This window comes from Bos javanicus, chromosome 28, assembly GCF_032452875.1.
Source record: "Bos javanicus breed banteng chromosome 28, ARS-OSU_banteng_1.0, whole genome shotgun sequence".
In the NCBI taxonomy this organism is placed as follows: domain Eukaryota; kingdom Metazoa; phylum Chordata; class Mammalia; order Artiodactyla; family Bovidae; genus Bos; species Bos javanicus.
In genome coordinates this window covers 34,218,355-34,231,361 of record NC_083895.1, presented here as the reverse complement: position 1 = coordinate 34,231,361, position 13,007 = coordinate 34,218,355, and the positions used below count along the sequence as shown (strand labels likewise).

The 13,007-nt window shown below is 42.4% G+C and overlaps 1 protein-coding gene across 16 annotated transcripts in view; it reads left to right on the top strand.

Moving 5' to 3' along the window:
• Positions 1-13,007, top strand: part of KCNMA1 (potassium calcium-activated channel subfamily M alpha 1) — a 773,076-nt gene that overhangs the window by 592,349 nt on the left and 167,720 nt on the right. The window lies entirely within an intron of this gene.

Genomic DNA, 13,007 nt, shown 5'->3' with positions numbered 1-13,007 from the left:
TTGGAGTTTTCTCAGAAGCTGGGAGAGTCATGCAGTGAAAAGATAAAGAGGCAGGATTAATAGGTGAAATTTGAGGTCATTCCCCAAGAGAACAGAATGCAGGAAGAAGAGAGCAAGGGCAGGAGGCCCCCGAGGTTAACTCTTTTAAGCATTTCAAGCAGAGTGATGCTTTCTCTGGCTCAGGTGAGACTTGCATGAGCCATTGGCCTCCATGTGTGCATCACCAGAAGTCACAGCTTTGTTCCAAAAACAATAATTTAGACAAAATACAATATCTTTTCTAAATATAAATATCATTTACTTTTTCTCAATGAATCTTTACCACAATCCTGTGACCTTTCTGTGACTATCACCATCCCTGGTTTATAAAGGAGGACACTGAGACTCAGATGTTGGTGTTCCCTTCCAAAGACACCGAGCAGACAAATTACAGAGCCAGGCCTCCTGTGCTGGGGCCTTATACAATTGAGAACAGCTTGGAGGAGCTGCTAGCTGAAGGCTAGCTAATTAAGACTCTCCTGGGGAGCTTATTAAACAGAGATTTCTAGACTCCATCTCCAGATTTTTATATCTGGGATAAGCCTCCCAAATCTGCATTTGTTTTGCAAGTAAGTCAGGTGATTCTGATCTGAAGTCTGATGACTCAAAACCCCTACAGACCCCATTCCTCCACACAGGCTGGAGTAACCTCTTATTTCCACTTCAGTCCCTGGGTTGGGAAGATCTCCTGGAGCAGGGAATGGCTACCCACTCCAGTATTCTTGCCTGGGAAATCCCATGGATAGAGGAGCCTGGAAGGCTATAGTTCACTGGGACACAAGAGTCAGACACAACTTAGAGACTAAACCACCCCACTCTGGGCTTTTCATTGGGATGCTTTTCTCTGATTTTAGCCAAATCATAGAATTGTAGGTGGGTCACATCTTATAAGCTAAAGTTAAGATTTGTGTCTTTGTGGCAGCTTCCTCACCATCTCTCCTTTTTCATGAAAGGGTATTCTGAATCTCTATGGACATTAGAAGTGAGTCTACCCACTACCATGCCAGGCAACCTGCGACTGCTCTCCCCACTCTCTGCACCTAATCCAAATTAGAATAGGAAAAAGGCATGGGGGTTCTGAGCCCTTTAATGCTCTCTGTCCACTGGGGATCATAAAGCAGTTTCACATAAGCACCAAATGCAGAGAAAGACAATTCAAGATACAACTGGCTAGATACCTCTTGACCTTGAGGGCATCATGGTGGCCGTTCCTAGAATACCCTTAACATGTTCCTTTTAAGGACCAGCAACTCCTGAACATCTCCTCTTGGTTTTTGCATGGCTGGCTTTCCCCTGGGTCTTTGTGGCAATAAGATCAAGGCAGAGGAGTTTTGGGATCTGAAGGAGAGGGTGCCATCCACTGCTCTCTAAACACCAGTAAACAAGCTGCTCCATTTCCCCTCATATTCCTCATCTTCTTCAGCAAGGGACTATGGAGAGTGCAGATGGCCAGTGCCAGCCAAGCCTACAGGAATCCAGGGGCTAGGGTATGAGGTTATGTTTGCACCAAGGGGTCCTGTTTTTGAGTAGTTTGAATAGTAGGGTGCTGTGTGATATCATGAAGTATGAGCTGTGGAGTTGCAAGGGTCATACCCCCAGATCAACGACTTGCTGAATATGTGATTTGGACAAGATGTTTGATTTCTGCCTATCCTGCTCTTGATAATTACCAACTGCCTGACCTTAGATGGTCAGATGCCTGACCGTCTCTGAAATTAAAATGATAGAACTTTTCTCAGTACCAGCTGATGTCCTTTTCCCCTCTTCTGCTGCCTTCTTGCCACCATCCTTCTATTTTGCCCCACTGAATAGACTGTAAGCACAAAGAAAGAAATATATCCTGGCATTTCCAAGTTTTGTTTACTCAACTGTTTAGAAAATTCTACCATCAGTCACCAGCCAGTTAATCAGCTAGATATTTAATTATCTTGGGATATTTGTCCCAGTGTGTAGGCATGATGCTGTCTCTAGAAGAACCTACAATTAGATTTGATTAAATATATGCTCATTAAAGGGCATCCCAGGTGGCACTAGTGGGCTTGCCTACCAATGCAGGAGACATAAGAGAAGCAGGTTCGATCCCTGGGTTGGTAATATCCCCTGGAGGAGGGAATGGCAACCCACGCCAGTATTCTTGCCTGGAGAATCCCATGGACAGAGGAGCCTGGGGGGCATAGGTTGCAAAGAGTCCGGCATGACTGAAGAGATTTAGCATGCATGCATGCTCTTTAAAAGATTAATACCAATACTTTCAAATGCCAGGGAAAGGATTCTGTTTCCCTACAGCGACTGCCTTCTGAAAGTTCGCAGTCTGGCCAAAGAAAACAATAGCCATCCTCAGAGGGAGATGAGTACGCCCACTGAAGAGTGTTTGATGAGTGCACGCAACCAGGGATCAGAGACTGAGAGCTGCAAGGACAGGGAGTTCCCTGTAGGCTGGAGATGCAGAAGAGGCTTCTTGAAAGAGATGACACTTGAGGTGTGCCTTGTATGGAGGTTGGGTTCAGAGAAGAAATAAAGAGAGAGAAGAGGGAATTCTAAGTGATAACGAACCAGGAGACTGAGAGCCACACAAAACTCTCTCAAACACTTAGATCTCTGAGATTTTCCAACAAGAACAAATAGATCTCCCCTTTAGGTGGGGAGATTAGCCAGTCGGTCATCCCTTGTGAAATATAACACTCCTCACTAGCAAAATATAAACGCTTAATTGATGCTTAATTGTATCAGGTTTTACAGCTCAGAAGGGTTAGGACAAAAGATGTGTTTAAAATACTGCGTGTCTCTCTGTGTCCCCCTGCAGCTGGTGGAACAGTTAAAAGTCATATTTGATGTGGAGTATTTCATGCCTGGGTGACTTGAGGATCTCTAATCAGATGTTACCTGGAGTTTTGCACTGTAGCCTGGGTACCAGCCTGGAGGCTTCTATGCTAGTTTCAAACAGTGTGAGGGCTTCAGGGTGTAGTCCTCCATTCCCTCATCCACAGGCATTCAGGGCCCCTCACACTGAAAAAGCCATGCTCTCATCCTGGGCTGTTTGGCATGGACAGATCTTTCCAGTGAAGCCACTTGAGGAAACTTAAATTTAAGACTACCTAGAGAAAGCTAGGAAGGATATGCCCATCTGAATGCAGAGTTCCAAGGAACTGCAAGGAGAGATCAGAAAGCTTTCCTAAGTGAACAATGCAAAGAAATAGAGGAAAACAATAGAATGGGAAAGAATAGAGATCTCTTCAAGAAAATAGAGATACCAAGGGAACGTTTCATTCAAAGATGGGCACAAAAAAGAACAGAAATGATATGGATCTAACAGAAGCAGAAGATTTTGAGAAGAGGTGGTGAGAATACACAGAAGAACTATACAAAAAAAAAAATCCTAGTTACCCAGGTAACCACGATGGTGTAATTACTGACCTAGAGGCAGACATCTTGGAGTGCAAAGTCAAGTGCAAAGCTAGTGGAGATGATAAAATTCCGGCTGAGCTGTTTCAAATCCTAAAAGATAATGCTGTTAAAGTACTGCACTCAATATGCCAGCAAATTTGGAAAACTCAGCAGTGGCCACAGGACTGGAAAAGGTCAGTTTTCATTCCAATCCCAAAGAAGGGCAGTGCCAAAGAATGTTCAGACTATCACACAATTGCACTCATTTCACATGCTAGCAAAGTAATGCTCAAAATTCTCCAAGCCAGACTTCAATAGTATGTGAACTGAGGAATTCCAGATGTTCAAGCTGAATTTAGAAAAGGGAGAGGAACCAGAGATCAAATTTCCAACATCTGTTGGATCATAGGAAAAGCAAGAGAATTCCAGAAAAACATCTACTTCTGCTTCATTGACTACAGTAAAGCCTTTGACTATGTGGATCACAAAAACCTGTGTGTGGAAAATTCTTAAAGAGATGGGAATACCAGACCACCTTACCTGCCTCCTGAGAAATCTGTATGCAGGTCAAGAAACAACAGACAGAATCAGACATGAAACAATGGGCTGATTCCAATTTGGGAAATGAGTATGTCAAGGCTGCATATTGTTACCCTGCTTATTTAACTTATACGCAGAGTACATCATGTGAAATGTTGGGCTGGATGAAGCACAAGCTGGAGTCAAGATTGCCTGGAGAAATATCAATAACCTCAGATATGCAAATAACATCCCCCTTATGGCAGAAAGCGAAAAGGAACTAAAGAGGCTCTTGATGAAGGTGAAAAAGGAGAGTGAAAAAGTTGGCTTAAAATTCAGCATTCAAAAAACAAAGATCATGGCATTTGTTCCCATCACTTCATGGCAAATAGATGGGGAAAAAATAGAAACAGTGACAGACTTTATTTTCTTGGGCTCCAAAAATCACTGCAGATGGTGACTGCAGCCATGAAATTAAAAGCTGCTTGCTCCTTGGAAGGAAAGTTATGACCAACCTAGACAGCATATTAAAAAGCAGAGACATTACTTTACTGACAAAGGTCCATGTAGTCAAAGTTATGGTTTTTCCAGTAGTCATGTATGGATGTGAGAGTTGGACCATAAAGAAAGCTGAGCACTGAAGAATTGATGCTTTTGAACTGTGGTGTTGGAGAAGACTCTTGAGAGTCCCTTGGACTGCAAGTAGATCCAACCAGTCAATCCTAAAGGAAATCAATCCTGAATATTCGTTGGAGGGACTGATACTGAATCTGATGCTCTAATGTTTTGGCCACTTGAAGCTAAGAGCCGACTCATTGGAAAAAACTCTGATGCTGGAAAAGATTGAAGGCAGGAGGAGAAGGGAATGACAGAGGATGAAATGGTTGGATAGCATCACCGACTCAATGGACATGAGTTTGAGCAAGCTCCAAGAGTTGGTGAAAGGCAGGGCAGCCTGCAGTCCATGGGGTCTCAGAGTTGGACACGACTGAGTGACTCAACAACAACAAAGAGAAAGCTGGAACTTCCCTGATTTTCAGACGGTAAAGGATATGCCTGCAATGTGGGAAACATGGGTTCGATCCCTGGATTGGGAAGATCCCCTGGAGAAGGGAATGACTACCCACCCCAGTATTCCTGTCTGGAGAATTCCATGGTCAGAGGAGACTGGCGGGGTTGCAAAGAGTCAGAGATTACTGAGCTATTAACACTTTTTTTTTAGAGGAAGCTGGGTCTCTTGCCCAATGAAAACTACAGTTAGTTTAACTTGAGTTCTGTGAAATCATTAGAGATGATTTCTAGAGGAAGACATCAGAATTTGAACATGGAACAGAAAGAAGGCAGCAGGCTCTATTATTATGTGATAGATTTATTTAGCCAGCTACAGAAATGAACATTTTGTGAGAATTTATGGAGAGGCTCAAGTTTCATCTTTAAAAAATATTTTTCCTTGAAGAACCAGCCCTATTCATTCAATTATCTGAGGGTATAATAATTAGGACTGAGCACATAATGACAGGAATACAACATTGATGATTATTTCTACTATAGGGACTCAGAAAGTGACTAGTAATCCTTCAACATGTGAATAAACCAGTGACCATAAAATCTATTAAGACTCTTAAAAGCTACAGAGGCAACGACAAGTCTAGAATTCTCTACAGGACAGGTTAGGGAGGCAGTCCAACAGAAAATGCCTGGACTTGACTTGATGCTGGATGCACATAAGAAATATGCAGTTTATGTTTTATATTTCTGATGAATAATACTAGCAAAGCTTTCTTTAAAAATGTACTTACTGATGCTTTCTGAAAATGCACTTACTGATTTTTAGGCAGATGTTAATTGCCTGTATGAAAGAATATAATTATATTTACATTCAAGTGTCTTAGGTGTGCAGTGGAAATATTGTGAGTTTGGGTATGTTTGAAGGTGGGTATTCTAAAGCCTCCCCACTCCATCTTTTTCAAAGCTACTGGGAAATCTGAACAACATTTTTCATGAGCATTTTAAATCACTTCCATTTTCCTGGTACTGAGTCTCACAAATCCCACTGGTTCAAAGCTTCTTTAACTAGATGTTTTCATTTTGAAAGCTTATCATTTTAAATCAGAGCTCCTAAATGTGCATCTCCCTTTTTTTTTCTTCGTTTTAGCCCCTAGATCCTAAAGATCTGGTTTCACAGTGCTCAGTGTTCACATCCTCATCCACTCTGATTACATGTGTCAGTCTGACATTCCCAGGGTGCCTCTGGACAACTGAAGAGGGGCTGGCGCTTCAGGGTGGAGCTAGGTTTGGAGGGCGCAGTGAAAGCTGCCTCTTCTGTCCTTGCCCCTTCACTCCTGGGTGAATCATCTTCAGTAGCCCCAAACAACATCTTTGCATACCCTCCCTGAACACATTAGAAAGTATCAATTCTACAACAGGTTTCTGTGCTTAATTCATACAAGCAAGCAGTCTTTCTAGTCAAGGGGGCTGATTTAATAGCAAGAACAATTTATTTCCCTCTGGGTAGGTGGAAACAGTTGGACTCTAATTCTTAAGAGCCTTTGTTCAGGAACATCTGGGTTGAAACTACTGTAGTTAACAGATGATGTTGGCAGTTAAAAAAAAAAAAAAAGGCTTTGTATAATGTTGTCAAATTTGGTAGACCTCTACTTAATAATTATCAAGAAAGCAATCTAACTTGTTATTACAACAGTTTTATTGCAGATTGCTGGTTTAAGACCTTTTTGTGACAAGTAGTGCTTTTTTTTTTCCTTGAAAAAAGAATTCATTTCGATTCCCCTGTAATTATTTTTGCATCCAGTGGCAACTTCCTGCCTTGAACATATTGGGACATTTTATTTTAGAAAACAAGAATTAAATTCTTGCTACCTTATGGATGATTTCATCTTGTATATCTCATTGCGGAAGCTTCCTGGCTTCCTTCTTGTTTTTTCCCTCACATTAAGCCTCCTTTCTCTTCCCACCCCAGGTCTGTATATGCTCAAGCCATAAGAATGACTCTGAAGATTAGATGAGCAAAACCTATTTTGCTTTACAAAAAAATGGTGTCAAATGATGCAAGTAAATATTTAATTTTAGGACATCCATTCTAAGCAGTCCAAAGGCACGTCTTTTGTAACAGGATCTGGGGGGGGGGGGGGCGGGGTGGTTCCAAGGAGAAATCAGTCTATACCTTAGAACTGTACTTACCTCAAGTCACAGCAGATTGAAGGCAAGCATTAGATTCCCAGAGCATATCACTGTTGTTAGTTCCTTCTATGCCTTTCTTTTCCTGTCTGCTTCTAACTCACAGGTTAAAAAGTATCTTGTTTCACGATTCTAGACTCCTAATCCTTTTCTGCCTAAACTAGACTCTCCTAGTGTGCCACTTTATCTGTTGTGGATCATGCCAGCAGCTCATGAGATTTTGGTTCCTATTGTTTCATACATGTATTTAATCAGCATTTCCGGAAAGCTTACTCTTTGCACTTTGAAAAATGCCAGAGAGACAAAGCATATGTCGTGCACTGAAGAATCTCCGTCTGAGGACAGAGAGGTAAGTAAACACGTGTGACCACAGCCCACCCACTCTATTTACTTACCTTCATTTGCCCTTCCTCCTGGGCCCCAAGAGAGGCTGTACCTGACTTTCGCCAGTTTTCTATGGCAGGAACTAACAAAAAACTGTAATTTTAAACAGGGAAAGATGTAGTTCTGTTTCCAGTGTAAATTGTAAATTGCTCTAGATTTGTGGAACCAGAGATCAAATTGCCAACATTTGTTGGATCATGGAGAAAGCAAGGGAGTTCTAGAAAAACATCAACTTTTGCTTCATTGACTACATTTAAGCACGTAGCTGTGTGGATCACAACAAACTGTGGAAAATCCTTAGAGATGGGAGTATCAGACCATCTTACCTGTCTCCTGAGAAACCTGTATGCAAGTCAAGAAGCAACAGTTAGAACTGAACATGGAACAACGGACTGGTCCAAAATTGGGAAAGGAGTATGACAAGGCTCTATATTGTCACTCTGCTTATTTAACATCTATGCAGAGTACATCATGCAAAATGCCAGGATGGATGAATCATAAGCTGGAATCAAAATTTCCAGGAAAAATATCACAATCTTATATATGCAGATGATACCATGCTAATGGCAGAAAGTGAAGAGGCATTAAAGATCCTCTTGATGAGGGTGAAAAAAGAGAGTTAAAAAGTTGGCTTAAAACTCAACATTCAAAAAACTAAGATCGTGGCATCCACTTCCATCACTTCATGGCAAATAGAAGGGAGAAAAGTGGAAGCAGTGATATTTTATTTTCTTGAACTCCAAAATCACTGCAGACAGTGACTGCAGCCTTGAAATTAAAAGACACTTGCTCCTTAGAAGGAAAGCTATGACAAACCTAGACAGCGTATTACAAAGCAGAGACATTACTTTGTGACAAAGGTCCATATAGTCAAAGCTATGGTTTTTCCAGTAGTCATGTACAAATATGAGAGTTGGGATCATCATGAAGACTGAATGCCAAAGTATTGATACTTTCAAATTGTGTGCTAAAGAAGACTCTTGAGAGTCCCTTGGACTGCAAAGAGATCAAATCAGTCAATCCTAAGGGAAATGAACCCTAAGTATTCATTGGAAGGACTATTACTGAAGCTGAACCTCCAACTCTTTGGCCACCTGATGCAGAGAGCCAACTTATTGGAAAAGACCCTGATGCTGGGAAAGATTGAAGGCAAAAAAGAGGGCAGCAGATGATAAGGTGGTTAGATAGCATCACTGACTCAATAAATATGAATTTGAGAAAATTCCGGGAGATAGTAGAGGACAGAGGAGCCTGGCATGCTGCAGTTCATGGGGCCACAGAGTCAGACACGACTGAGCGACTGAACAACTACAACAATGCCTACTGGGGACAGACAGCAACAGACAATTAGAAAGAGGAGGTCTGGGACCTTAGGGAGTGAAGGGGACTGTGGCACATTGGAGAGCACATGTCCTGAATGCAGCTCTAATATGGCCAGATCTGGTTTTCAAGGAAAACTGAAAGCTAGCTTTTCTATGAAGTCACTTGTTGGTATCTAATTCTAGTGTTTTGTTTGCTGTTGTTATTGTTTTTTCAACCCTGTACTGACCAAACAGAGTATGTCTGCATTGTGTGCTTCTGGCAACCACTTCACTCCCTCTGCTTTTGCAAGAAGCAGCTGTGTTGCACGCTGCACTGAGACTTGGTTTCCACTTCTGACATTTCTCCACGAAAGTTGTTTAATCTTGAACAAGTTGCTGATTTCTGCGTTTGGCTTTTCTTCTTAAACACCACTTGACCTTGAACACGTTGCTTTTCCTTCTTTGAACCTCAGCTTGTCCTCCGTGTGAGAAGGGCAGGCCCGGTCAATCTTGAAGTGCTTGAGTCTGCAAAACCTATGGTTGTGACACTGTTTGCATTTACACACACACCTCTTTTTATTATGCTTGTCTTTATTGCACTTTGCAGACCCTGCATTTATTTTTTTTAACAAATTGAAGGTCTGTGGCAAGCCTATTCAAGCCAAGCCCATTCAAGCCATTTTTCCAGTAGTATTTGCTCACTTCATGTCTCTGTGTCACGTTTCTAATCCTCACAATATTTCAAACACTTTGATTATTATTATATTTGTTATAGTGACCTGTGATTAGTGATCTTTGATGTCACTCTTGTGATTGTTTTGTTTTTTTGGCAATGGATTTTTTTTTTAATTACAGTATGTTCATTATGTTTTAGACATGATGCTATTATTGTGCACTTAATAGACGTGGTATAGGGTAAACATAACTTTCTCATATACTGGGAAACACAAGATTTCATGTGACTTGCTCTATTGTGATATTGCTTTGTTGAGGTGGCCTGGAACCAAACACACAGAACCCAGGATCTCCCTGTGATCACTTTGTTTGTATCACTTAGTCCCTGTCTTCTTAATCCCCTTGGCCAGCGAACAAAGGCTTGTTTTAAGTCAAAGAGTTCTTGAAAGAGGCCTCTCTAAGCCCGCATAGAATCATTTTAGATATGGATTTGAAAGTTACATAAGAAGACTCAGGTCTGCTGGTCCGCCCTGGGCTAGGTGAGGAATATGCACAAAGCCATGTAGATTTTAATGACTTTTCTGAGTTATAAAGCGGCTTTCTTTTTATATAGAGTTGGAAAATGGTATTGTAGTAGCTAGGCAGACATGATTCACCCTAACTATGAACTATTTCTTCCCTTCTCACCAATACAATCAGGTCATTAAAGCAATTAAGGTCCTTGATGCCAAGAACCATCAGAATCCTTAATGGGAGTGGCTATTGCTCGAAAGATTTCAGCAAATCAGCGTCTTCATGATCTGTACTGAGTTAAGATCAGCCTTCTCCTCAAGTTTGGCTCTTGGTTGCTATTTACATTAAAAAGTGGTTTCTTAATCTGGTAATTTATTTCAACAAATATTGCACAAGCCATCTGATATTTTAAACAATTTAAGCTCCAGAGGTAACAGCCCTATAAACGGTGTGTGTTAGTGTGATGCTCTATCAAACATAACTTAAGAAGAGCACTTTTCCAGCCGTAGTTGGATATGTGGGTTGGTGTTTCAGCAGCCTGCATAATCAGCACAAAGCCCAGGTCATTAGCGTTTGCTGGCAGGAATCAGAAAACCTGCAAATTACCGGGAGAGTCCAGAAGCGCCTGGATGCAAGTGGTCCTCTGAAATCTGACTGTTGAAAGCAGTGTGGGGGACCATGACGTCCCAGGCAGGGATGAGCAGCTGTCCTTGTTCCCACCAGAGAGCCTGAGGCCTTCACCAGCACGTTACCTGCAAGCAGCACGTCCCCAGGTTCAGCGCATCTGATGATGTCACTTTTCTCTTTAGAACCAACCCCGAGCCTCCCAGTCCACTCGGAATAAGATGCAGATTCCTTATTCCTCGGAATAAGCTGTGGCCGGCAAAGTCTTCACTCTCTGGCTCCCACCTTTCTCCCTGACCTGGTGACTGTCACTCTGCTGTCACTTTGCTTGGTCACCGTTGCCCTTTTTGCTCAGCTGCAGCCTCACTGGCTGGCATGCTGGTCCTTAAACACTGTGCCTCCCTTTCCACTTCTGGGCCTTTGCACTTGCTGTCTCCCCTGCCTAGAAAACTCTTTGCCCAGATGCCCTCATTGCCTGCCCCTGATCATCATGCTCCAGTGCTCTGTGCTCTTGTTTTAATTTTTCCCCCTGGACCATCACAGATAACACACCTCCCTCGTTACTCTTTAACCTCTTAGGTGTTTTATTTTCTGCAGTGTTTGTCCTTATCTGGAAAGGTATTATGTATTCACTGGTGTATTTGCTATCTACCCGGCTATATCTGCTATTCACTGGTATATTGCCTATCTACCCTGACATAAAATAGGCTTCACTGGGGACAAAGATGTTGTATATCCTGCCAGGTATGAGCTGGGGACTTAGGGCAAGTTGCACGGGCTTTCTGAGCCTTAGTCTCATCACTTGTAAAACAGAACCATCAATGTGTGCTTAGTCGCTCAGTCATGTCTGACTCTTTGAGACCCCAGGGACTGTAGCCCACCAGATTCCTCTGTCCATGGGGATTCTCCAGGCAAGAATACTGGAATGGGTTGCCATGCCCTCCTCCACGGGATCTTTCCAACCCAGGGATCGAACCCAGGTCTCCCACATTGCTGGCAGATTCTTTACCATCTGAGCTACTAGGGAAGCCCAGAAACACCAATGGAAGTCTGAATAACTGGGGTCATATCTCCCTCTTAGGGATATTATGGGGATGAAATGAGAACACCAAGAGCCTGACCTGTGACCCAGCACCTCGTCCCCCTCACAACACTGAAGCCGAATAACCATCAACTCATTTCTCAATCTATCAGTCAACCAATGTTTTTCTGTCTAAAAGTCCTTAAAGCATGAGTGATAATGCCCATGTAGGAAACTTTTGATACAGAATGTATATAATTCTTTGTTAGTTTATGTGAGCTCTTATTTCTATGAGTTTATAAATATATGTTTTCACTGTATCAGGTTATTCACATCTTTGTACCTACAAAATAATATCTGTCGATCTACCTTGAAATATTCTTCTAAAAGTCATTTTGAATGCTAATACTATACTGCATGTTATTTTATCTTTGCCTTTTTATTGGACATTTAGGTTACTTTCAGTTTTTTTTACTGTGTATTCGTAGTACTTCCATGAGCATCTTTATGCATAAGTATTTTACTGAACTTTTTTTTTTGTTCTCTTAGAACCAAACATGAGTAAGCAGAACTCATTCATTTTTTGAGTTTTCTGTATCAGGTTCAATGTACAGTACTGTGAGGAATTCCAAACAAGTCTGTAACTCTTGAAGAAGTTGCACTGGTTGAGGAGATAAAGTTCAGACACATGAAACCATAGGAGGCAACCACAGCCGGTATAAAATCAACTAAGGGCTAAATGATGTGGTTGCACACAAGGTGCTGGAGGTGTTCTGAGATAGAAAATCAGAGAGTGATGGTAGTCTGGGAAGGCCTACATTGGAAGGTCCAATTTGACTTGGGCCTGGAGATTGGGTTGGGAGCAGAGGAGGCTTTCTGCGGTAGGAACCATGTGAGTGAAGACCTGGAGGCAGGAGCCAGCCAGCCTCCATGCAGTCTGGGCTGCAGGTAGGAACACCCGGCAGATGCGGTGAGAGAGCTTGGATGGAGCCAGGAGTCGCAGTGCCGTCATCACGTGCTAAGGGTTATTACCATCATTCCAAGCGCACAGGGGTCTGCTCGGAACAACAATATGAGCCATTTGTACAAAAACCGAAATGGAATCCAAATAACAGGTCCAGCTGCTCCAAATACCTCCCTCCCCCTGCAGTTAACATTTTACTACCCAACCGAGTAACTAATGAATCTGGCCCAGCATAAATCCCCAGGCAGAAATCCCTGCTTGGGGTGTGTGTCTAGACATCCAGACCTGAGTGCAATTTGCACTTTGAACATTCAGCACCTTATCACTTGTGAGAAATCAAGTTTAATGGGGAGGATGGGGAGGCGTGGCTCCTAGCCCCCTCCCTCTG